The sequence below is a fragment of the Coregonus lavaretus genome (genome assembly GCF_964263955.1).
Source record: "Coregonus lavaretus genome assembly, chromosome: 1".
Lineage (NCBI taxonomy): Eukaryota > Metazoa > Chordata > Actinopteri > Salmoniformes > Salmonidae > Coregonus > Coregonus lavaretus.
In genome coordinates, this window is record NC_139988.1 from 75,954,752 (window position 1) to 75,980,761 (window position 26,010).

The window sequence follows — 26,010 nt, forward strand, 5'->3', positions numbered from 1 at the left end:
TCATACACTAACTTTTTCCCCGTGGCACATTTTCTGGATGCCGCTCTCATTGCCTTCATTGTTGTTTTCCTTACCAATAATAACTTTGGACATGTGTGCGTTCCTATCAAAGTAAGTGCCTTATATCGTGTTGTCGTTTCTACTGTAGCATACATTAAGTATTTGTATTTGTATTTATTATGGATCCCCATTAGCTGCTGCCAAGACAGCAGATACTCTTCCTGGGGTCCAGCAAAATTAAGGCAGTTATACATTTTAAAAACATTACAATACATTCATAACAGATTTCACAACATATTAAGTGTGTGCCCTCAGGCCTCTACTCTACTACCACATATCTAACACAAAATCCATGTGTACATGTGTTTATAGTGCGTATGTTATCTTGTGTTTGTATGCATGTGTCTATGTTTGTGTTGCTTCACAGTCCCCGCTGTTCCATAAGGTGTATTTTTATGTGTTTTTTAAATCTAATTTGACTGATGGCATGAATTAATTGATGTGGAAAAGAGTTCCATGTAGTCATGGCTCTATGTAGTACTGTGCGTCTCCCATAGTCTGTTCTTGACTTGGGGACTGTGAATACACCTCTGGTGGCATGTCTTGTGGGGTATGCATGGGTGTCCGAGCTGTGTGCCAGTAGTTCAAACAGACAGCTAGGTGCATTCAACATGTCAATACCTCTTTCAAATACAAGTAGTGATGAAGTCAATCTCTCCTCCACTTTGAGCCAGGAGAAATTGACATGAATTATTAATGTCAGCTCTCTGTGTACATCCAAGGGCCAGCCATGCTGCTCTGTTCTGAGCCAATTGCAATTTTCCTAAGTGGCTCTTTGTGGCACCTGACCACATGACTGAACAGTAGTCCAGGTGTGACAAAACTAGGGCCTGTAGGACCTGCCTTGTTGATAGTGCTGTTAAGAATGCAGAGCAGCGCATTATTATAGACAAACTTCTCCCCATCCTAGCTACTGTTGACATTGTACAATGCATTCTGGGTGTTATGTAAACTCCTGTCAAAACAAAGATATTAAAATGAGGTGAAGGAATGGTTCACTCGTCTTTCGAGTAAACTTCCGGAAGTGAGTGAAGGGAAGTGAATGATCGTAGATGACACCCCCCCTTCAACATACATACTGCAAACAGACCAAACTCTTCTTGTCTCCTCTTATTATCTTTGGTTGACGTGAAATAACAAATATGGTGGCACGCACAAACTACCCATCGTCAAATTACTTTCGATTTTTATAAAGTGTTTTAGTAAATTATTTTGATCAATGGTGAGTTCACCCGTGATGTGATGAATTGTAAATAGTCATTGCTATTAGCTAATTTATATTGTGGTTTCTGTCAGCCGAGAGTTAGCTAAATATGACCGCTTGTGTTATGTCAATCTTTCCTCAGTTAGCGCTAGGACTAATGTAGCCTACATTTTCCGGATTGGATGATTGTGTTATGCTGTCACTACTTCTGTCAATGTCTGAACATTGCATCCAAAAATAAACAGGTCACATTCAGGACAAATCTTTTTAAGGACTGTGTTTGTGGAAAAATTTTCTGTGAAAAAACAGTGGCCAGCTCAAACTCTGACTGTTGCGTTAATCAAAACTGGACATTCTAAATAAGCGTTCTAATCACACCGGTTTAGCGTACACTGCAGCGACCACTGTAGAATGATCACACCCGTTTGTTGGTACGTTTCAAAGGGTTAAATATGGAGTTGGTTTTACTCACACCAACAGCCCAACTTGTTTGGATAGGCCTACATCTATAACCTCTGGTAAACAACTCAACAACAAAATTCCTCTGCCAAGAAATGTTACCAAGTTTTACTTTCAAGGGGTGAATCTTAATGGTAGTTATTTTTAAGCACTAGATAGAACAATATGCCTTCAAACAGTTCCCACATAATTATTAATGCCACTTTTAAAGTAATTAGGGAGTGAACATTATTTATAATAAGGCTTACATGGAGAAAATCGGATCTCTCTGAAATGAAAATGGATGGCTCTCCCTTCAGCAAGACATATTTTATCTAAACCCTCCCTGAAGGCTTAAAAAAAAAATGTGACCCTCCCCTATTTCCAAAATACTAATTTAAAAAAGTGGATAGCAGAGAACATGCCTACCATTTACCCTCACTTATTGGATAGACCAGAGCCTTAGATATGCAGTTTTAGAAATTGTTTCTTTGTCCTGTAAGCATTACATGTCATTTGATAGCGCACAGAAGGGCCAGAAGGTTGTGGGTTCGCTGACCACCGTGGACAAGAATAGGGGTGGAAAGATCTCCTTTATAGTAAAAGCATTGCATGAAAACGGTAGGCATGTTCTCTCCCACATAATCCAGGTAGAATCAGGAATTCTCCATTGCAGCTGTCTAGGCCCCTTACTTTTTTCAATCTTTACTAATTGTAAAGCCAGTGTGTCTATGTATGCGGATGAATCAACACTATACATGTAAGCTACTACAGCGAGTGAAATCACTGCAACACTTAACAAAGAGCTGCAGTAAGTTTCATAATGGGTGGCAAGGAATAAGACAGTCCTAAATATTTCAAAAACTGGACTCCCAAGTGGTGCAGCGGTCTAAGGCACTGCATTGTAGTGCTTGAGGCGTCACTACAGACCCTGGTTCGATCCCAGGCTGTGTCGCAACTGGGAGACCCATGAGGCGGTGCACAATTGGCCCAGCCTCATCCGGGATAGGGGAGGGTTTGGCCGGCCAGGATGCGACTAGCGACTCCACGCTGACACTGTCGCCAGTTGTACGGTGTTTCCTCCGACATTGGTGCGGCTGGCTTCCGGGCAGTGTGTCAAGAAGCAGTGCGGCTTGGCAGGGTCGTGTTTTGGAGGACAAGCGATGGGACAAGACTGTAGCTACCAATTGGGGAGAAAAAAGGGGTAAAAATGTATATATATGTGACCGGTTTCAGGAAACTAGGCGTATGTTAAGGGTCACTACTTCACAGGAGAGCCGTTTTAACAATGATATCCCCATACGCATCGGAGTCACATCTTTCCCAGGTAAAGTTTGTTTCTAGCATAAAGTATCGCGGACCAAAGCGCTGTTATAGATCACTTTATATAATTGGATCCGTTTTATTTTCATCCAAATTTTTAACTGTGCTTTTTGCAATTTTCTTTAATAAAAGGTAGGCCTATGGTATACCCTCTCATTCCTCCCAATTCAAGTCTTGGTTTTAACTTAACAGCCCTTCACTGACACGGAGGTAGGCTATTTAAAGAGTGCATGGTGGGTGGAGGAATTGACCGACAAATGTATGGATATAGCAGCATATAGTCTAATTTTGTCTGTCTTACAGGTAGGCCTACCTCTTATTTATTTCCGATTGATTGTGCCATGGCTGCTTTTTCAAGTTTCAGCACCACAATGTAAATTACTTCAATCTGGCTTATTGTGAGGTCAACAACTCTAATAAATACATCAAGGGCAAGAAACATATTGTTTTTAAGAAAATCAATTATAGTAGTAGCAAGCTATCAAAATGATATAGAAATTAAAATATATATACAGGTTAAAAGTAATGACTAAATGTTCCACCCTTAAATAGAGTTGTGAAATGTAATTGTTTTAAGTATGATTAGTACTTTCTTGGTAGTGACTAATTATTATACTCTGAAACTGTGTGAGATGTGTTAGAATCATAAGACTACTACCTGGTAATGTGTGAGCGTAGGGCAAGTTGAGATTACATTGTGTTGCTGTTTGGCAATGTGAGTGGGTGTCACGATCGTCGGATATAGAGGACCAAGGCGCAGCGTGGAAGGTGAACATACTTATTTATTAAATGATACACGAACAAAAAACAAATCGATACGTGACGTCCACAGGTGCAAAACACAAACCAACAATGAACAAGATCCCACAAACACTGTGGGAAAACCACCTGACTTAATATGGTTCCCAATCAGAGACAACCAGCAACAGCTGATACTCGTTGCCTCTGATTGAGAACCACTCTGGCCAACATAGATATACAAAAAATAGACTAGACACAACGAGCACAAAACATAAACTCTGCACACCCTGGCTCAACTTAAAAGAGTCCCTAGAGCCAGGGCGTGACAGTGGGAGTTGGGCTGGACGGCGAAGAAGAAGGAGAACTGTTAGGCTTGGAAGAGAGTATGAAACATGTTGGAGGATATTGTGAGAACGGCAATAACTGAAGAATGCAGCCTGACCGAGCACGGAGTATTTGTTGTGCTGTTTATGCTGTTAGAAATGTTGCTTAATTAAATTGATTAATATTATGGTGTTTATATTATTACAAAAAAAACTCAAATGCATTTTACAGTAGCCTATGTAGGCCTCAGGGTTTCCGTCAGGAAAATATATTGCGCTGTACAATGTGACCGGTCGGGAGTAGGCCTAGGCTAATAAACAACTGTGAGTGAAGAGCAAAATAATCCTAACATTTCTACACCCTAATTGTAGGCTAACCAATACCCAAACGGAGTTTCAGTGAAAATAAAAATCTGATTGATTTAGCAAGACCAGTCCCCATGCTTGTCTTAAAGCAGCGGAAATGGTGTTGAAATAGTTGACCACACGTGGGTAGGCTATTGCTTCATTACATTTACATTTACATTTACGTCATTTAGCAGACGCTCTTATCCAGAGTGACTTACAAATTGGTGCATTCACCCTATGGCCAGTGGGATAACCACTTTACAAATTTGTATTTATTTATTTATTTATTTATTTTTTTTGGGGGGGGGGGGGTAGAAGGATTACTTTATCCTATCCCAGGTATTCCTTAAAGAGGTGGGGTTTCAAATGTCTCCGGAAGGTGGTGAGTGACTCCGCTGTCCTGGCGTCGTGAGGGAGCTTGTTCCACCATTGGGGTGCCAGAGCAGCGAACAGTTTTGACTGGGCTGAGCGGGAACTATGCTTCCGCAGAGGAAGGGGAGCCAGCAGGCCAGAGGTGGATGAACGCAATGCCCTCGTTTGGGTGTAGGGACTGATCAGAGCCTGAAGGTACGGAGGTGCCGTTCCCCTCACTGCTCCATAGGCAAGCACCATGGTCTTGTAACGGATGCGAGCTTCAACTGGAAGCCAGTGGAGTGTGCGGAGGAGGGGGGTGACGTGAGAGAACTTGGGAAGGTTGAACACCAGACGGGCTGCGGCATTCTGGATGAGTTGTAGGGGTTTAATGGCACAGGCAGGGAGCCCAGCCAACAGCGAGTTGCAGTAATCCAGACGGGAGATGACAAGTGCCTGGATTAGGACCTGTGCCGCTTCCTGTGTAAGGCAGGGTCGTACTCTCCGAATGTTGTAGAGCATGAACCTGCAAGATCGGGTCACCGCCTTGATGTTAGCTTCAAATCCTATTATAACACTTGGATGATTTTGGGTGTGTCAGTAAGCAACAATTTGTTGCCTTTAATTGCATTAGCCTACTTTATTTCAACATTTCTGTCATTCAGTGATATTTTTTCCCATAATAATTTCTTATGGATCCATCCAGATGTGGTTAGAAAACAGTGCATGTGGTTGGCTAAGCAAAGAGATGGGTGAAGTGACATGCCTCGCAAACATCCATTAATGCATTTAAAGTCCCTAAACTCAGTAGGAGTCTAATGTCCTGCTGATAGCCCATCAAGGGTGGATGGCTTCTTTTGTATTCCAATTTATTGGAAAGGCTGCTAAACAATTTACACCTGGCCCACAGCGTTGTTGCGTACTTACAGGACAGTGCACTTTCATTCCATTCTCCGCCTGACTCTCTACCAATGCCACCAGATTATTATTTCTATTGTTGTTATCTATTCGGTAACATTAAAATCAAATCAAATGTTATTTGTCACATGCGCCGAATGCTTACTTACAAGCCCTTAACCAACAATGCAGTTTTAAGAAAGAATAACAAATAAGTAAAGAGCAGCAGTAAAAATAACAATAGCAAGGCTATATAAAGGGGGTACCGGTACCGAGTCAATGTGCGGGGGCACCGGTTAGTCGAGGTAATTGAGATAATGTGTACATGTAGGTAGAGTTATTAAAGTGACTATGCATAGATAATAAACAGAGAGTAGCAGCAGCATAAAAGAGAGGGGGGGCAATGCAAATAGTCTGGGTAGCCATTTGATTAGATGTTCAGGAGTCTTATGGCTTGGGTGTAGAAGCTGTTTAGAAGCCTAGACTTGGGTGTAGAAGCTGTTTAGAAGCCTAGACTTGGCGCTCCGGTACCGCTTGCCGTGCGGTAGCAGAGAAAACAGTCTATGACTAGGGTGGCTGGAGTCTTTGACAATTGTTAGGGCCTTCCTCTGACACTGCATGGTATAGAGGACCTGGATGGCAGGAAGCTTGGCCCCAGTGATGTACTGGGCCGTACGCACAACTGCTCGGTTAGCTTTTAACAGCTAAGACCGCTATTTCTTGTCCTGGAATCCCGCTTAAGAGACAGGCTGACGCCTGCTTGACAGAGACGCTAAGCTGCTAGCCATCAAGCTAACGAACGGTTCCAGCGCTGTAGGAGCTGTATCGATTACGCTTTGTTTCGGGACAAACCTGATCATTCGGAGTTCCAATGCGGCTATTGTTTACTTGCCGAGGATTATAGGCTTGAGGTGGCTTCCTTGATCACGCAGGTCGCCAGCCTACTTAAGAAACTGGGGAAAATGCAGAGTGGAATGTTTACATTTTCTATGCCGGTGGCTGGATGGCATTCGCGCTTGTTGGATGGATCTCCACCTTGTTGTTTGTCGTTATCCGACTGGCAGGTGTTGCCCAGAGCTCCCCCATCTGATAGCGCCGTCGAAGGAGCACAGCATGAGGAGAAAGGCAATCAACGATGGTCGCATGTCACGAGCCGTGGAAGCCGAAGACAGCGACCTCCCGCAAAGCAGTCTACATTTACATTTACGTCATTTAGCAGATGCTCTTATCCAGAGCGACATACAGTTAGTGCATACATTATTCTTTTTAATTTTCATACCCCATGGGAATCGAACCCACAACCCTTGCGTTGCAAACGCCATGCTCTACCAACTGAGCTACCTCCCTGCCGGCCATTCCCTCCCCTACCCCATTGGTCTCCCGGTTGCGGCCGGCTACAGCAGAACCTGGATTCGAACCAGGATTTCTAGTGGCACAGCTAGCACTGCGATGCAGAGCCTTAGACCACTGCGCCACTCGGAAGTGTAGACGGGAGTCTACATTTCCAACGAGAGGCCCGGCGTGGATACAAACCATGAATAGTGCGCTGTCCTGGAGCCTGATCTTCCTGCACCTTCGTCGCTGGGGGTGCCTGTGTCTGCGGCCGCAGTGCCTACTACGATTTCGAAGTCGACGTCGGCAACCTTCCGTCCCTGCTCTGGATCGGGAGGGGCTTCTCCATCTGTTGGAGGCCTGCATCCTGTGAAGCGTGGGAGTGGACGGATTTCCTCGTCCTTCTCACCAGCCGTGATTTGGGGCAGATACATGGTAAGACGTGACCATTCCTGGTGCAAAAACAATGTCCTATCCCGGAGCTTGAGTAAATTACATTACTAAGCTGCTCCCGAATGTACTACGTCAGGCCATGCAAATCGAATCTATCTTAGTCCATGTGGGTTTCAATGACATTATGAAGGGCAGCTCTGAACAGTTAAAACTGGATTTTAAAGAGCTGATTAACTCTCTCCTAGACACTAACAAAAAAAACATAATTTGATATGTGCCGCTTCCTGTGTAAGGTAGGGTGGTACTCTGCGAATGTTGTCGAGCATGAACCTACAGGATCGGGTCACCGCTTTGATGTTAGCGGAGAACGACATGGTGTTGTCCAGGGTCACGCCAAGGTTCTTTGCACTCTGGTAGGAGGACACAACAGAGTTGTCAACCGTGATGGCAAGATCATGGAGCGGGCAGTCCTTCCCCTGGAGGAAGAGCGGCTCCGTCTTGCCGAGGTTCAGCTTGAGGTAGTGATCCAACATCCACACTAATATGTCTGCCAGACATGCAGAGATGCGATTCGCCACTTGGTTATCAGAAGGGGGAAAGGAGAAGATTAATTGTGTGTCGTCTGCGTAGCAATGATAGGAGAGACCATGTGAGGATATGACAGAGCCAAGTGACTTGGTGTATAGAGAGAATAGGAGAGGGCCTAGAACTGAGCCCTGGGGGACACCAGTGGTAAGAGCACGTGGTGTGGAGACAGATTCTCGCCACGCCACCTGGTAGGAGCGACCTGTCAGGTAAGACGCAATCCAAGAGTGAGCCACGCCGGAGATGCCCAACTCGGAGAGGGTGGAGAGGAGGATCTGATGGTTCACAGTATCAAAGGCAGCAGATAGGTCTAGAAGGATAAGAGCAGAGGAGAGAGAGTTAGCTTTAGCTATGCGGAGAGCCTCCGTGACACAGAGAAGAGCAGTCTCATTTGAATGACCAGTCTTGAAACCTGACTGGTTTGGATCAAGAAGGTAATTCTGAGAGAGATAGCAAGAGAGTTGGCTAAAGACGGCACGCTCAATAGTTTTGGAGAGAAAAGAAAGAAGGGATACTGGTCTGTAGTTGTTGACATCAGAGGGGTCAAGTGTTGGTTTTTTGAGAAGGGGTACAACTCTCGCTCTCTTGAAGACGGAAGGGACATAGCCAGCGGTCAAGGATGAGTTGATCAGCGAGGTGAGGTAAGGGAGAAGGTCACCGGAGATGGTCTGGAGAAGAGAGGAGGGGATAGGGTCAAGCGGGCAGGTTGTTGGGCGGCCTGCCGTCACAAGTCGCAAGATTTTATCTGGAGAGAGAGGGGAGAAAGTAGTCAAAGCATAGGGTAGGGCAGTGTGAGCAGGACCAGCAGTGTCATTTGACTTAACAAACGAGGATCGGATGTCGTCAACCTTCTTTTCAAAATGGTTGACGAAGTCATCCACAGAGAGGGAGGAGGGGGGGGGGGGGCATTCAGCAGGGAGGAGAATGTGGCAAAGAGCTTCCTAGGGTTAGAGGCAGATGCTTGGAATTTAGAGTGGTAGAAAGTGGCCTTAGCAGCAGAAACAGATGAAGAAAATGTAGAGAGGAGGGAGTGAAAAGATGACAGGTCCGCAGGGAGTCTAGTTTTCTTCCATTTCCGCTCAGCTGCCCGGAGCTCTGTTCTGTGAGCTCGCAATGAGTCATCAAGCCACGGAGCTGGAGGGGAGGACCGAGCCGGCCGGCCGGGAGGATAGGGGACATAGAGAGTCAAAGGATGCAGAAAGGGAGGAGAGGAGGGTTGAGGAGGCAGAATCAGGAGATTGGAGGGAGAAGGATTGAGCAGAGGGAAGAGATGATAGGATGGAAGAGGAGAGAGTAGCGGGAGAGAGAGAGCGAAGGTTGCGACGGCGCATTACCATCTGTGTAGGGGCAGAGTGAGTAGTGTTGGAGGAGAGCGAGAGAGAAAAGGATACAAAGTTGTGGTCGGAGACATGGAGGGGAGTTGCAGTGAGATTAGTAGAACAACAGCATCTAGTAAAGATGAGGTCAAGCGTATTTCCTGCCTTGTGAGTAGGGGGGGACGGTGAGAGGGTGAGGTCAAAAGAGGAGAGGAGTGGAAAGAAGGAGGCAGAGAGAAATGAGTCAAATGTAGACGTAGGGAGGTTGAAATCCCCCAGAACTGTGAGGGGTGAGCCATCCTCAGGAAAGGAACTTATCAAGGCGTAAAGCTCATTGATGAACTCTCCAATGGAACCTGGAGGGCGATAGATGACAAGGATATTAAGCTTAAATGGGCTAGTGACTGTGACAGCATGGAATTCAAATGAGGAGATAGACAGATGGGTCAGGGGAAAAATTGAGAATGTCCACTTGGGAGAGATGAGGATTCCTGTGCCACCCCCCCCGCTGACCAGATGCTCTCGGGGTATGCGAGAACACATGGTCAGACGAGGACAGAGCAGTAGGAGTAGCAGTTTTTTCAGTGGTAATCCATGTTTCCGTCAGCGCCAAGAATTCGAGGGACTGGAGGTTAGCATAGGCTGAGATGAACTCTGCCTTGTTGGCAGTAGAACGGCAGTTCCAGAGGCTGCCTGAGACCTGGAACTCCACGTGGGTGGTGCGTGCAGGGACCACCAGGTTAGAGAGGCAGCAGCCACGCGGTGTGAGGCGTTTGTATAGCCTGTGCGGAGAGGAGAGAACAGGAATAGGCAGAGGCATAGTTGACAGGCTGCAGCAAATGGCTACAATAATGCAGAGGAGATCGGAATGAAATGAACTAAACATCTGGGAAAGGATAGAGCGGGGCCTCCCTCACCACAACTCCCAAATATAACTCTCCCAACTTCCACCTCAGAAACTATAATTGTTGTAAACTACAGCGGTTCAATGTTTTATAGGAATAGACTAACTTAGTTTATTCAGCTAGCTAACTTGGTACAGTATTATTCCATGAAAATCGTCCGGGCACCTAGTCATAAGACGCCAAAGCCAGCTAGCATGCCGGACTCCAACAACACGGTTTAGCGCCAATACTTGGCCACAACAAACCACCAGTGTATCAACACGCAAGCAGATCATTCGTGTCCGTGTCTAACGTTGTGGGTTAGTCCCGACAGCTTGAGCGAGTCCATCGTCAACTTATTCAGCCAGTTAGTTAGCTAGAATAGTTAGCAAGCTAGCTAGCCATTGCTTTCAGACAAAGAAGAACCCCTCCTTTCACGGCACGAACACACAGAGAGAGCCATGCTAACGTTAACTAGTCACCCATGTCCCAAATTCCTTGAACGACTCGGGCTACCAATATGTAAAAAAACAAAACACAAATGTAAGTTATGACTTACCCCTAGCAGCTACTGTTAGCTAGCCAAGTGCAAAGCTAGCCACTGAATTGACTCAGCCAGTTCGCATCTGTTCGCTAGGTCGTTCCAGCTATTGTTTACTAGTAGCTATCCAGGTAGCAACAAGCTAGCTAAATTTCAAGCACAGTAGCCACTTTCTACCTAACGTTAACGGTTCAGACAATGAGGTTAGAAAACAACTGAATGGTAGGCAATTATTGTATGTAATTATTGTAGGCAGCCAGCTGGCGTAATTACAGGCACTCTCAGGCGTGAAACAACTATACCGTTGCTAATAGCTACTCGCCAGCTAGTCCAGGTGGTGGGTTAGCTAGCTAGCTTCGTGCTACACCGGGCACATAGAATACAATACTAACCTACAATAATTACATACAACAACCCACGATAACTACCTACAATACCTAACTACAATCTAAATACATAGTTTAAGCCTTACTCGACAAAGCCCAAGTTATGTATAAAGCCAAGCTTACCCGACGCCAAGCTTACCCGACGACCTCCTCCTTCGACGAACTCCGAAGTGCAACAATATAGTAGCCATATCTAGGAAAACCAAAGTTCCAAAGGCTGGGCCTAATATTGTGATTAAGGGGTCATACAATACGTTTTGTAGTGATTCCTATGTTGTTGATATAAAGAATATATGTTGGTCCATGGTGTGTAATGAGGAGCAAACAGACACTGTACTTGACACATTTATGAAATTGCTTATTCCAGTTACTAATAAGCACGCACTTATTAAGAAAATGACTGTAAAAACTGTTAATTCCCCGTGGATTGATGAGGAATATAAAAATTGTATGGTTGAGAGGGATGAGGCAAAAGCAATGGCAAATAAGTCTGGCTGGACAAACGATTGGCAAACATATTGCAAATTGAGAAATCATGTGACTAAACTGAATAAAAAGAAAACTATGAAACAAGGATAAATAACATAAAGAAATATAGTAAAAAGCTTTGGAGAACCCATCATTCATTGAATCAGATTGCTCATTCATCTTGTGGCACGAAAGGACATTCTACTGTACGCTGTCGTCAGCGTTCTTTCGGATCTGGAGGCGGCAGGCAGGGCACTCTCGCGTCACCCCAGGAATCGAACACCCACACTCGTTCAGAGCCCTCTGCTGCGCACTGTATCCTACACATCCGCTTTCCTGATTACCTGGTAGTTCCCCAGTGTAAGGCACTGGATGATTCAGGAGCATCTGGGAACTTTATGGACAGGTCGTTAGCACATAGTCTAGGTATTACCTTGGTTCCCCTATCCATTCCACTCCTCATCAGAGCACTTGACAGTCGACCATTAGGCTCCGGGTTCATTAGGGAAGTTACAGCACCAGTCACTATGGTTATGCACGAGAGCATAGAGAGCAAGTCACTTTTTTGTATTACTGAGTCTCCTGATTTCCCTGTTGTGTTAGGTCTTCCCTGGTTAGCATTACACAATCCCCCCTTTTCATGGCCGCAGAGGGTTCTTAAGGGGTGGTCTCGAGAGTGTAAGTGTAGGTGTCTAGATGTTTCCGTTGGTGCAACCACGGTGGAAAGTCCAGACACTACCTCCACTGTATGCATTCCCCTCGAATACCTCGATTTGGCGCACGCGTTTTCCAAAACGCAGGCGACCAAATGACCACCTCATCGGGCGGGGGATTGTGCGATTAACCTCCGGGTAGAGGCTGTGCCTCCCATGAGTCATTTGTGTCCCCTGTCGCAGGCTGAAACGGAGGCGATGGAGACATATGCAGGGACTCTCCGAGTCCCTGCGCCAGGGGTTCATATGTCCCTCCACTTCGCCCGCCTCCTCAAGTTTCTTTTTTGTAAAGACGAAAGACGGAGGTCTGCACCCTTGCATTGATTACCGAGCACTGAACAAGGGGACAATACGTTATAGTTATCCTCTACCCCCTCATTCCATCTGTGATTGAGTCAATGCACTTCTTCACAGAATTAGATATCCGGAGTGCATACAACCTGGTGCGTGTCCGAGAGGGGGACGAGTGGAAGACAGTATTCAGCACAACCACGGGGCATTACGAATACCTGGTGATGCCGTACGGTTTGATGAATGCTCCATCCGTCTTCCAGTTCTATGTGAACGAGGTGTTTCGGGACATGCTTGGTAGCGGTGTAGTTGTCTACATCGATGACATTCTGGTGTATTCCGCTACGCGCGCCGAGCATGTATCCCTGATTCGCAAAGTGCTGGCCCAACTGTTGGAACATGACCTTTATGCCAAGGCAGAAAAGTGTCTGTTTTTCCAACAGTCTGTCTCCTTCCTCAGATACCGCATTACCACCTCAAGTGTGGAGATGGAGGGAGATCGCATTTCAGCCATGCGTAATTGGCTGACGTCTTGGTATCGGGTGATCGGGTCTGGCTCTCGACCCGGAATCTGTCCATCCGCCTGCCCTGCCGGAAGCTGAGCCCGCAGTTTGTGGGGCCGTTCAAAGTCCTGAGGAGGACAAACAAGGTTACATATAGGTTATTACTCCCTACAGATTACCGTATTAACCCCTCGTTCCATGGGTCTCTCCTCAGGCTGGTGGTTGCAGGTCCACTCCAGTAGTCTGAGTTGCGGGAGGTTACTCCGCGCCTTCTGGACATCGAGGGGGGCCCAGCGTACTCCGTCCGTTCCATCCTGGATTTGAGGCGTTGGTTGGGGGGCCTTCAGTACCTCGTGGAGTGGGATCGGTACGGTCCGGAGGAGCGGTGCTGGGTTCTGGTGATGGATATCCTCGATCCCTCCCTATTGCGGGATTTTCACCGTCGCCATCTGGCTCGCCCTGCTCCGCGTCCTCTTGGCCGTCCCCGAGGCCGGTGTCGGCATGCTGCTGGAGCTCTAACCCCTTGTCTTTGTGTATGATTGTTTATTGTGAGGGTAGAGAAGCTCGGTGGAGCTCCTGATATTTGTATTGGCGGGATATTTCCCTGTGTGCCTTGTAGTTTCCAGTGCCCCTGTTTTGTGCAATGGAGTGTTTTAACGCTTTACTGCATAACTTTGTGTTGCGGAATAAATCCTGTTATTCTGTGATTTACCTTCCTACGCTTGACTCATTCGAACTCACTCATCACACAAACGTAGGCATGACATGCCAGCAACAATTGCGGACACTACACATCCAAGTATATCTGACCAAATTAGGAAAGACAAGCATTGTAATTTTGAATTCCGTAAAGTGAGTGTGGAAGAGGTGAAAACATTATTGTTGTCTATTAACAATGACAAGCCACCGGGGTCTGACAATTTGGATGGAAAATTGCTGAGGATAATAGCGGATGATATTGCCACTCCTATTTGCCTTATTTTCAATTTAAGCCTACTAGAATGTGTGTGCCCCCAGGCTTGGAAGGAAGCAAAAGTCATTCCGCTACCTAAGAATAGTTGTACGAGATCTTCAGTTTCTTGTCAATTTCTCGCATAGAATATCCTTCATTTCTCAGAACAAGGATAGACTGACGAGTTTCAGAAGAAAGTTATTTGTTTCTGGCCATTTTGAGCCTATAATCGAACCGACAATTGCTGATGCTCCAGATACTCAACTAGTCTCAAGAAGGCCAGTTTTATTGCTTCTTTAATCAGCACAACAGTTTTCAGCTGTGCTAACATAATTGCAAAAGGGTTTTCTAATGATTAATTAGTCTTTTAAAATGATCAACTTGGATTAGCAAACACAACGTGCCATTGGAACACAGGACTGATGGTTGCTGATAATGGACCTCTGTACGCCTATGTAGATATTCCAAAATATTCTAAAAATCTAAAAATTCCAGCTACAATCGCCATTTCTGATCAATTTTATGTTCTTTTAATGGACATAAAAATTGCTTTTCTTTCAAAAACAAGAACATTTCTAAGTTACCCCAAACCTTTCAACGGTAGTGTATATATATATATATATATATATACAGTGGGGAGAACAAGTATTTGATACACTGCCAATTTTGCAGGTTTTCCTACTTACAAAGCATGTAGAGGTCTGTAATATGTAACATAGGTACACTTCAACTGTGAGAGACGGAATCTAAAACAAAAATGCAGAAAATCACATTGTATGATTTTTAAGTAATTAAAATTAATTTGAATTTTATTGCATGACATAAGTATTTGATCACCTACCAACCAGTAAGAATTCCGGCTCTCACAGACCTGTTAGTTTTTCTTTAAGAAGCCCTCCTGTTCTCCACTCATTACCTACATTAACTGCACCTGTTTGAAGTCATTACCTGTATAAAAGAGACCTGTCCACACACTCAATCAAACAGACTCCAACCTCTCCACAATGGCCAAGACCAGAGAGCTGTGTAAGGACATCAGGGATAAAATTGTAGACCTGCACAAGGCTGGGATGGGCTACAGGACAATAGGCAAGCAGCTTGGTGAGAAGGCAACAACTGTTGGCGCATTTATTAGAAAATGGAAGAAGTTCAAGATGACGGTCAATCACCCTCGGTCTGGCGCTCCATGCAAGATCTCACCTCGTGGGGCATCAATGATCATGAGGAAGGTGAGGGATCAGCCCAGAACTACACGGCAGGACCTGGAAAATGACCTGAAGAGAGCTGGGACCACAGTCTTAAAGAAAACCATTAGTAACACACTACGCCGTCATGGATTAAAATCCTGCAGCGCACGCAAGGTCCCCCTGCTCAAGCCAGCGCATGTCCAGGCCCGTCTGAAGTTTGCCAATGACCATCTGGATAATCCAAAGGAGGAATGGGAGAAGGTCATGTGGTCTGATGAGACAAAAATAGAGCTGTTTGGTCTAAACTCCACTCGCCATGTTTGGAGGAAGAAGAAGGATGAGTACAACCCCAAGAACACCATCCCAACAGTGAAGCATGGATGTGGAAACATCATTCTTTGGGGATGCTTTTCTGCAAAGGGGACAGGACGACTTCACCGTATTGAGGGGAGGATGGATGGGGCCATGTATCGCGAGATCTTGGCCAACAACCTCCTTCCCTCAGTAAGAGCATTGAAGATGGGTCGTGGCTGGGTCTTCCAGCATGACAACGACTCGAAACACACAGCCAGGGCAACCAAGGAGTGGCTCCGTAAGAAGCATCTCAAGGTCCTGGAGTGGCCTAGCCAGTCTCCAGACCTGAACTCAATAGAAAATATTTGGAGGGAGCTGAAAGTCCGTATTGCCCAGCGACAGCCCCGAAACCTGAAGGATCTGGAGAAGGTCTGTATGGAGGAGTGGGCCAAAATCCCTGCTGCAGTGTGTGCAAACCTGGTCAAGACCTACAGGAAACGTATGATCTCTGTAATTGCAAACAAAGGTTTCTGTACCAAATATTAAGTTCTGCTTTTCTGATGTATCAAATACTTATGTCATGCAATAAAATGCAAATTAATTACTTAAAAATCATACAATGTGATTTCCTGGATTTTTGTTTTAGATTCCGTCTCTCACAGTTGAAGTGTACCTATGATAGAAATGAAAGGACCTCTACATGCTTTGTAAGTAGGAAAACCTGCAAAATCTGTGATCTTCCTCGGTTTCCTCCTCAAGGGGTTTGGCCTCGACTTCAGTGAGCTTGTCTGAGTCGGTGTCTGTGCGGTTTACGGAGTCTCCTCGGCTCAGGTCAAAAAGTAGTAGCCAATAAGTTGACGCCACTGATCATCTGAACCAGCTACCAGCACAACATCATTACTATAAAAAAATCTAGCGATTTCTCTCTCCTGGGAATCCATCGATACAGTACAAAGCTAAGCTAGCTAGCTACTAGTTAAGGTGTAGTCAGTAGTGACAGTTAGACTATATATGATGGGTTCTGAAATGCAAGAGTGTAGCCTAAGGTACACTTTTTGTTTTTCTGCGGATGATACGCTACAGTAACTTTGACAAACAGGAAAATAATCTGATTGAATAGCCTATTGTAGCTTGATTCAAAATATATAGCTAGCTAGACAGTTTGTAATTCATTCATCATTTCGGAATAGGGGAGGGTTTTAATAGTGCAGATACTGTAAGATAGTGCCGCGAAAGCCTGACGTGATGTGTTACAAGCTAGCATCCACCGAACCGATGTGAAAGTGCTCAGTTGCTATGTTCAATGTTTATAAGATTCTAAACTATATTTATATTCTGAATTTGGCAATAATACATCCCCCCCTACCCCACCCCAACAAAATATTTAAAAAAATATTAATAATAAAATAATAAAAAACAAATTGTAAAGTGGTTGTCCCACTGGCTATCATAAGGTGAATGCACCAATTTGTAAGTCGCTCTGGATAAGAGCGTCTGCTAAAAGACGTAAACGTAAATGTAATACAGATTATGAAAGCAAAGACATTGTTTTGTTAAAACCAAATGAAAGCAGAAAATCTCAATTTTGACAAAAACACAATTTATATGCAAATTAGCCGTTGCGACATTACATTTACATTTTACATTTTAGTCATTTAGCAGACGCTCTTATCCAGAGCGACTTACAGTTAGTGAGTGCACACATTATTATTATTATTTTAAAAAATTAAAAATGTTACTGGCCCCCCGTGGGAACATCTAACTGATTATGATAGAGCGCATCACATATGTGGTTATAACTGTATAACCTAATAATATGTTACTGTATGGTTATGAACATCAGACTATAGGTTATCATGGTTCTAAAGAACAGGCTATAGGTGATATGGTAATAAGTAGCAGGCTAGATGTAAGATTCTAGGCAACAGGCAAACTAAATCCATAAGTGGGGTAGTCTCGGAAATCCTAGACCTGGGGCAACAGCACTAGGTCTGGTTAACATGCTGTATTTTCTGGACCACCTCGAAATGGGGGAAAAACATTTATGGGGAGGGTGCTCTTCAGACAGACAACTCTCCCAACAAATCACCAGTTTTGGGTAGGCAGGGCTTAAAATGCGAGCGGGAAATGCTTTCTTGAAAAATAATCCCTTCGAAAACATGACAGAGACAAACACAATGTGGATGCAGATAGCCACCCAGCAAACCGGGAGCATTCCCATTAAGTACTAGTTAGGGTTTGATCTAACATTAGGATGATAACATCCCACAAACATTCTAATAATTATTTTGACAACAAAATGTTTTTAGGAAGAAAATGTTTGACATTTTCTCCTAATGTTCACTAAAATGTTGTGCACAACATCGGTTTACCAATTACAACAGAACATTCCCCTAAGGTTTTTATTAGGTTGCCAGGGAATGTAATAACACAATGTTCCAGTAATGTTCTGAGAACATATTGCCGCAACAAAATGTGGGAGATATAGAAGTGGTTCTGAGAAAACATTACAGGAACGTTTTGCTAGCATTCATAGAGATCTTATTCAAAACATCCTTAACAAACAGCAGGGAATATCCCCACAATACTTTCCTCAAGTTATAGTTATATCCGATCCTCATTTATTAAGTAAAATGACACCGCTGGTCCTGCTCACACTGCCCTACCCTATGCTTTGACTTATTTCACCCCCTCTCTCCAGATGAAATCTTGCGACTTGTGACAGCCGGCCTCCCAACAACTTGCCCGCTTGACCCTATCCCCTCCTCTCTTCTCCAGACCATTTCCGGAGACCTTCTCCCTTACCTCACCTCGCTCATCAACTCATCCTTGACCGCTGGCCATATCCCTTCCGTCTTCAAGAGAGCGAGAGTTGCACCCCTCCTCAAAAAACCTACACTCGATCCCTCCGATGTCAACAACTACAGACCAGTATCCCTTCTTTATTTTTTCTCCAAAACTCTTCAGTGTGTCGTCTCTAGCCAACTCTCCTGCCATCTCTCTCAGAATGACCTTCTTGATCCAAACCAGTCAGGTTTCAAGACTGGTCATTCAACTGAGACTGCTCTTCTCTGTGTTACGGAGGCTCTTCGCACTGCTAAAGTTAACTCTCTCTCCTCTGCTCTTATCCTTCTAGACCTATCTGCTGCCTTTGATACTGTGAACCATCAGATCCTCCTCTCCACCCTCTCCGAGTTGGGCATCTCCGGCGCTGCTCACTCTTGGATTGCGTCCTACCTGACAGGTCGCTCCTACCAGGTGGCGTGGCGAGAATCTGTCTCCGCACCACGTGCTCTCACCACTGGTGTCCCCCAGGGCTCAGTTCTAGACCCTCTCCTATTCTCTCTATACATCAAGTCACTTGGCTCTGTCATATCCTCACATGGTCTCTCCTATCATTGCTACTTAGATGACACACAATACATTTTCTCCTTTCCCCCTTCTGATAACCAGGTGGCGAATTGCATCTCTGCATGTCTGGCAGACATATTAGTATGGATGTCGGATCACCACCTCAAGCTGAACCTCGGCAAGACGGAGCTGCTCTTCCTCCCGGGGAAGGACTGCCCGCTCCATGATCTCGCCATCACGGTTAACAACTCCATTGTGTCCTCTTTCCAGAGTACAAAGAACCTTGGCGTGACCCTGGACAACACCCTGTCGTTCTCCTCTAACATCAAAGTGACCAGATCCTGCATGTTCATGCTCTACAACATTTGCAGAGTACGACCCTACCTTACACAGAAAGTGGCACAGGTCCTAATCCAGGCGCTTGTCATCTCCCGTCTGGATTACTGCAATTCGCTGTCGGCTGAGCTCCCTGCCTGTGCCATTAAACCCCTACAACTTATCCAGAACGCTGCAGCCCGTCTGGTGTTCAAACTTCCCAAGTTCTCTCATGTCAACCCGCTCCTCCGCACACTCCACTGGGTTCCAGTTGAAGCTCGCATCTACTACAAGACCATTGTGCTTGCCTACGGAGCTGTGAGGGGAACGGCACCTCCTTACCTTCAGGCTCTGATCAGACCTTACACCCAAACGAGGGCACTACATTCATCCACCTCTGGCCTGCTAGCCCCCTTACCTCTACAGAAGCACAGTTCCTGCTCAGCCCAGTCAAAGCTATTCGCTGCTCTGGCACCCCAATGGTGGAACACGCTCCCCCACGATGCTAGGATAGCGGAGTCACTGACCAACTTCCGGGGACACTTGAAACCCTACCTCTTTAAGGTATACCTGGAATAGTATAAAAGTAATCCTTCTTTGCTGGTGACACTGTCAGTGATTTATTTAGAATTCAAGGCACACTTAACCAGCACGCCTACCACAGCATTCTGCAGCGATTCACCATCCCATCTGGTTTGGGCTTAGTTGGACTATCATTTGTTTTTCAACAGGACAATGACCCAACACACCTCCAGGCTGTGTAAGGGATATTTTACCATGAAGGGGAATGATGGAGTGCTGCATCAGATGACCTGGCCTCCACAATCCCCCGACCTCAACCAAACTGAGATGGTTTGGGATAAGTCGGACTGCAGAGTGAAGGAAAAGAAGCCAACAAGTGCTCAGCATATTTACATTTTACATTTTGGTCATTTAGCAGACGCTCTTATCCAGAGCGACTTAAAGTTTGTGAATGCATACATTTTTTATTATTTTTTATACTGCCCCCCCGTGGGAAACGAACCCACATCCCTGCCGGCCAAACCCTCCCCTACCTTGGACGACGCTGGACCCATTGTGCGCCGCCCATGGGTCTCCCGGACATGGCCGGCTGCGACAGAGCCTGGACTCGAACCAGGATCTCTAGTGGCACAGCTAGCACTGCGATGTAGTGCCTTAGACCACTGCACCATTCGGGCAGCATATGTGGGAACTCCTTCAAGACTGTTGGAAAAGCATTTCAAGTGAAACTGGTTGAGAGAATGCCAAGAGTGTGCAAATCTGTCATCAAGGCAAAGGGTGGCTATTTGAAGAATCTCAAATATAAAATATATTTTGATTTGTTTAAAAAAAAAAATGTTTACTACATGATTCCATATGTGTTATTTAATAGTTTTGATGTCTTCACTATTATTCTACAATGTACAAAATAGTAAAAAATAAAGAAAAACCCTTGAATGAGTAGGTGTGTCCAAACTTCTGACTGGTGGTGTATACAGTTGAAGTCAGAAGTTTACATACACTTCGGTTGGAGTCATTAAAACTCGTTTTTCAACCACTCCATACATTTCTTGTTAACAAACTATAGTTTTGGCAAGTCGGCTAGGACATCTACTTTGTGTGTGACACAAGTAATTTTTCCAACAATTGTTTACAGACAGATTATTTCACTTATAATTCACTGTATCACAATACCAGTGGGTCAGAAGTTTACATACACTAAATTGACTGTGCCTTTAAACAGCTTGGAAAATTCCAGGTAATGATGTCATGGCTTTAGAAGCTTCTGATAGGCTAATTGACATAATTTGAGTCAATTGGAGGTGTACCTGTGGATGTATTTCAAGGCCTACCTTCAAACTCAGTGCCTCTTTGCTTGACATCATGGGAAAATCAAAAGAAATCAGCCAAGACCTCAAAAAAAAAATTGTAGACATCCACAAGTCTGGTTTATCCTTGGGAGCAATTTCCAAACCCCTGAAGGTACCACGTTCATCTGTATAAACAATAGTACGCAAGTGTAAACACCATGGGACCACGCAGCCATCATACCGCCCAGGAAGGAGACTCGTTCTTTCTCCTAGAGATGAAGTACTTTGGTGCGAAAAGTGCAAATCAATCCCAGAACAACAGCAAAGGACCTTGTGAAGATGCTGGAGGAAACAGGTACAAAAGTGTCTATATCCACAGAAAAACGAGTCCTATATCGACATAACCTGAAAGGCCGCTCAGTAAGGAAGTAGCCACTGCTCCAAAACCGCCATAAAAAAGCCAGAATACCGTTTGCAACTGCACAAAGATCGTACTTTTTGGAGAAATGTCCTCTGGTCTGATGAAACAAAAATAGAATTGTTTGGCCATCATGACCATCGTTATGTTTGGAGGAAAATGGGGAACGCTTGCAAGCCGAAGAACACCATCCCAACTGTGAAGAACGGGGGTGGCAGCATCATGCTGTGGGGGTGCTTTTCTGCAGGAGGGACTGGTGCACTTCACAAAATAGATGGCATCATGAGGAAGGAAAATTATGTGGACATATTGAAGCAACATCTCAAGATATCAGTCAGGAACTTAAAGCTTGGTCGCACATGGGTCTTCCAAATGGACAATGACCCCCAAGCATACTTCCAAAGTTTTGGCAAAATGGCTTAAGAACAACAAAGTCAATGTATTGGAGTGGCCATCACAAAGCCCTGACCACAATCATATAGAACATTTGTGGGCATAACTGAAAAAGTGTGTGTGAGCAAGGAGGCTGTCACGGATTCTGCCGAGGCTGCCCCTCCTCCTTGCTCGGGCAGGCTTCGGCATTCGTCGTCACCGGAATACTAACTACTACCGATCTATGTTCTATGTTTCTATGTTCTACCTGTTGTCTGATTGTTATACACCTGTTTCCCATTATGTGATTACTCCTTCTCTATTTAACCCGGTGGCTCCCAATGTGTTTTGTGCGTGTTTGTTTTTCGTTTCGTGTGTCGTTGGTGAGCGGGTTTGTTCCTCCCTGTGTGGAGGTATTTTGTAGTGGTTTCTTTACTTATTCAGTAAAGTACGTTTCAATGAGTTCTGGGTCCTGCGCCTGACTTGGATCCACCGCATTACACTGACACTCGTGACAGAAACACGCACCAAAGATGGAGTCAGCAGGTACAGCCAGTCAGTCCGGATTGATGGAGGAACGTGTTCAACGACAGGAGAGCATGATCCAGGCTCTCGGCACCGCTATGGAGAGGGTGGTGAATGCTATGGACCGATGGGAGAGAGGTGGCTTTCCTACACCTCCTCCAACTACTCAACCACCCATACCACTGTCCACCCCTTTGCCACCTGGGCCCAGTGTTTTTCGGCTCTCGCTCCTGAGGGCATATGACGGTACACCAGCCGGGTGTCAGGGTTTCCTTCTCCAGGTAGAGCTCAACCTGGCAACCATTCACCCGGCGCCCTCGGGAGACGAGAGCGTGTCCGTCCTCATCTCGTGTCTGTCGGGGAAGGCGCTCGAGTGGGCCAATGCCGAGTGGGGAGGAATTGACGCTACATCTGTCCCCTACGAGGATTCACCCACCGCTTCCGGGCGGTATTCGATCATCCACCGGAGGGGAGAGCGGCGGGCGAGCGGCTGTTCCACCTAAGACTGGAGAGGAGGAGCGCCCAGGATTTTGCGCTGGAGTTCAGGACTCTGGCAATCAGCGCAGGATGGAATGAGAGGGCCCTGATCGACCACTATCGTTGCAGCCTAAGGGAGGACGTTCGGCCGGAACTGGCCTGCAGGGATACCAACCTCAACCTGGACCAACTGGTGGAGATGTCCATCAGGCTGGATCACCTGTTGGAGACCCGCGAACGTTCTGATCAGGGCCAATTCATTCCATCTCCCAGCACCTCCGACCCTACCCCCATGTAGCTCGGAGGTGCTGCGCTTAGGGAGACCAGGAGAGGGGCCGTCCCCTGCACCAACTGGCCGCAGAGGACACTGCGGGTCGGTGTCGGGGAGGGTCCCCAGGGAGTTGAGGCAGTAGGCAGAGCACTGGTCGACCATCCCAGGTGAGTAAGCACCCGACTCACCCAGAGCTCCCTGTTGATCAGCTGTGTATAGAGGTTGTTTTCCCAGAGTTTTCTCAAATTCCCAGCATAAGGCGCTAGTAGATTCAGGCGCAGCTAGGAATTTCATTGATCATCAGTATTCACTTAGTTTAGGGATTCCCACTGTTCGTGTTGATGTGCCCTTCCCTGTACATGCATTAGATAGTCGCCCGTTAGGGTCAGGCCTAATAAGGGAGGTTACCGCACCACTCTTAATGAGGATGCAGGGGGGTCATGAGGAGAGGATTGGTCTCTATCTGATTGATTCTCCTGCGTATCCTGTGGTGTTGGGGCTTCCCTGGTTAACCACTCATGACCTTCACTATTTCTTGGCAACAGAGGGCTCTCAAGGGATGGTCCAGTCAGTGCTCAGGGAGTTGTGTAGGGGTTTCCTTAGGGGCTACTACGGTGGAGAGTCCAAACCAGGTCTCCACAATGCACATTCCTTCCGAGTATGCCGATTTGGCTCTCGCCTTCAGTAAAAAGAGGGCGACTAAATTACCACTCCATCATCTGGAGGATTGTGCGATAAATCTCCAGGTAGGCGCTGCACTTCCCCGGAGTCACGTGTACCCTCTGTCACAGGAGGAGAAGGCGGCTATGGAAACATACGTCTCCGAATCTCTGAGACAGGGATACATTCGGCCTTCCACTTCACCTGTTTCCTCAAGTTTCTTTTTCGTGAAGAAGAAGGATGGTGGGTTACGCCCGTGCATTGATTACTGTGGTCTTAATCAGATCACCATCAAGTACAGCTATCCATTACCTCTGATAGCTTGTATGAAGGAGTCATTGCACGGGGCGCGCTTCTTCACGAAATTGGATCTCAGGAGCGCGTACAACCTGGTGCGTATCCGGGAGGGAGATGAGTGGAAGACAGCATTCAGTACTACCTCAGGACACTATGAGTACCTCGTCATGCCATACGGGTTGGTGAATGCTCCATCAGTCTTCCAATCCTTTGTCGATGAGATTTTCAGGGATCTGCACGGACAGGGTGTAGTGGTGTATATTGATGACATTCTCATATACTCCGCTACACGGGCCGAGCATGTGTCCCTGGTGCGTAAAGTGCTTGGACAACTGTTGAAGCATGACCTGTATGCCAAGGCGGAGAAATACCTGTTCTTCCAGGAGTCCATCTCCTTCCTAGGGCACCACATGTCTGGGGTGAGGATGGAGAGTGACCGCATTTCGGCTGTGCGTAATTGGGCGACTCCAACCACGGTGAAGGAGGTGCACTGATTTTTGGGGTTTGCCAATTACTACCGGAGGTTTATCCGGGGCTTTGGTCAGGTAGCGGCTCCCATTACCTCGTTGCTGAAGGGGGGACCGCTGCATCTGCGGTGGTCAGCTGAGGCGGACAGGGCGTTCAGTCATCTGAAAAACCGTCACGGATTCTGCCGAGGCTGCCCCTCCTCCTTGCTCGGGCAGGCTTCGGCGTTCGTCGTCACCGGAATATAAGCTTCTGCAGATCTATGTTTCTATGTTCTACCTGTTGTCTGATTGTTACACACCTGTTTCCCATTATGTGATTACTCCTTCCCTATTTAACCCGGTGACTCCCAATGTGTTTTGTGCGTGTTTATTTTTCGTTTTGTGTGTCGTTGGTGAGCGGGTTTGTTCCTCCCTGTGTGGAGGTATTTTGTAGTGGTTTCTTTACTTATTCAGTAAAGTACGTTTCAATGAGTTCTGTGTCCTGCGTCTGACTTTGATCCACCGCATTACACTGACATTCGTGACAGAAGCACGCACCAAAGATGGAGTCAGCAGGTACAGCCAGTCAGTCCGGATTGATGGAGGAACGCGTTCAACGACAGGAGAGCATGATCCAGGCTCTCGGCACCGCTATGGAGAGGGTGGTGAATGCTATGGACCGATGGGAGAGAGGTGGCTTTCCTACACCTCCTCCAACTACTCAACCACCCATACCACTGTCCACCCCTTTGCCACCTGGGTCCAGTGGGATGGTTCCTCCCTGTGTGGAGGTATTTTGTATTGGTTTCTTTACTTGTTCAGTAAAGTACGTTTCAATGAGTTCTGTGTCCTGCGCCTGACTTCGATCCTTCGCATTACACTGACATTTTTTATGACAGAGGCCTACAAACCTGACTCAGTTACACCAGGTCTGTCAGGAGGAATGGGCCAAAATTCACCCAACTTATTGTGGGAAGCTTGTGGAAGGCTGCCCGAAACGTTTGACCCAAGTTAAACAATTTAAAGGCAACGCTACCAAATACTAATTGAGTGTATGTAAACTTCTGACTGGGAATGTGATGAAAGCAATAAAATCGCAAATAAATCATTATCTCTACTATTATTCTGACATTTCACATTCTTAAAATAAAGTGGTGATCCTAACTGACCTAAGATAGGGAATTTTTACTAGGATTAAATATCAGGAATTGTGAAAAACTGAGTTTAAATGTATTTGGCTAAGGTGTATGTAAACTTCCGACTTCAACTGTATATATATCTATATATTTTTTTAAGAATGCAAACATCTGGGTGAGAATTTGATTATTTATTGATCAACTAACACAGAGAGAGAGACAGACAGACCAACAAAGAAAGGGATATAGAGAGAAAAAGACTCACAAAGGAAGAAACACAGACAGACAGGCAGGCAGGCAAGAAAGCCTTTACAGGGTCCAGGCCGCTCGTGAAGGAGTTACGCCATGCAAACATATATGTCTTGGTGGTCTCACAGCAACACGCCTGCAGGTCCCTGCCT

General features: G+C 45.9%; 1 pseudogene across 1 annotated transcript in view; it reads right to left on the reverse strand.

The window, feature by feature from the left end:
- LOC311134035 (caspase-7-like) overlaps positions 1 to 22,668 on the reverse strand; it is a 46,933-nt pseudogene extending 24,265 nt beyond the window's left edge. The window contains exon 1 of the transcript in view: positions 22,631 to 22,668. The product of the transcript in view is annotated as a caspase-7-like (transcript). The remainder of the gene's footprint in view (positions 1 to 22,630) is intronic.
- Between the last annotated feature and the right edge of the window lie 3,342 nt (positions 22,669 to 26,010).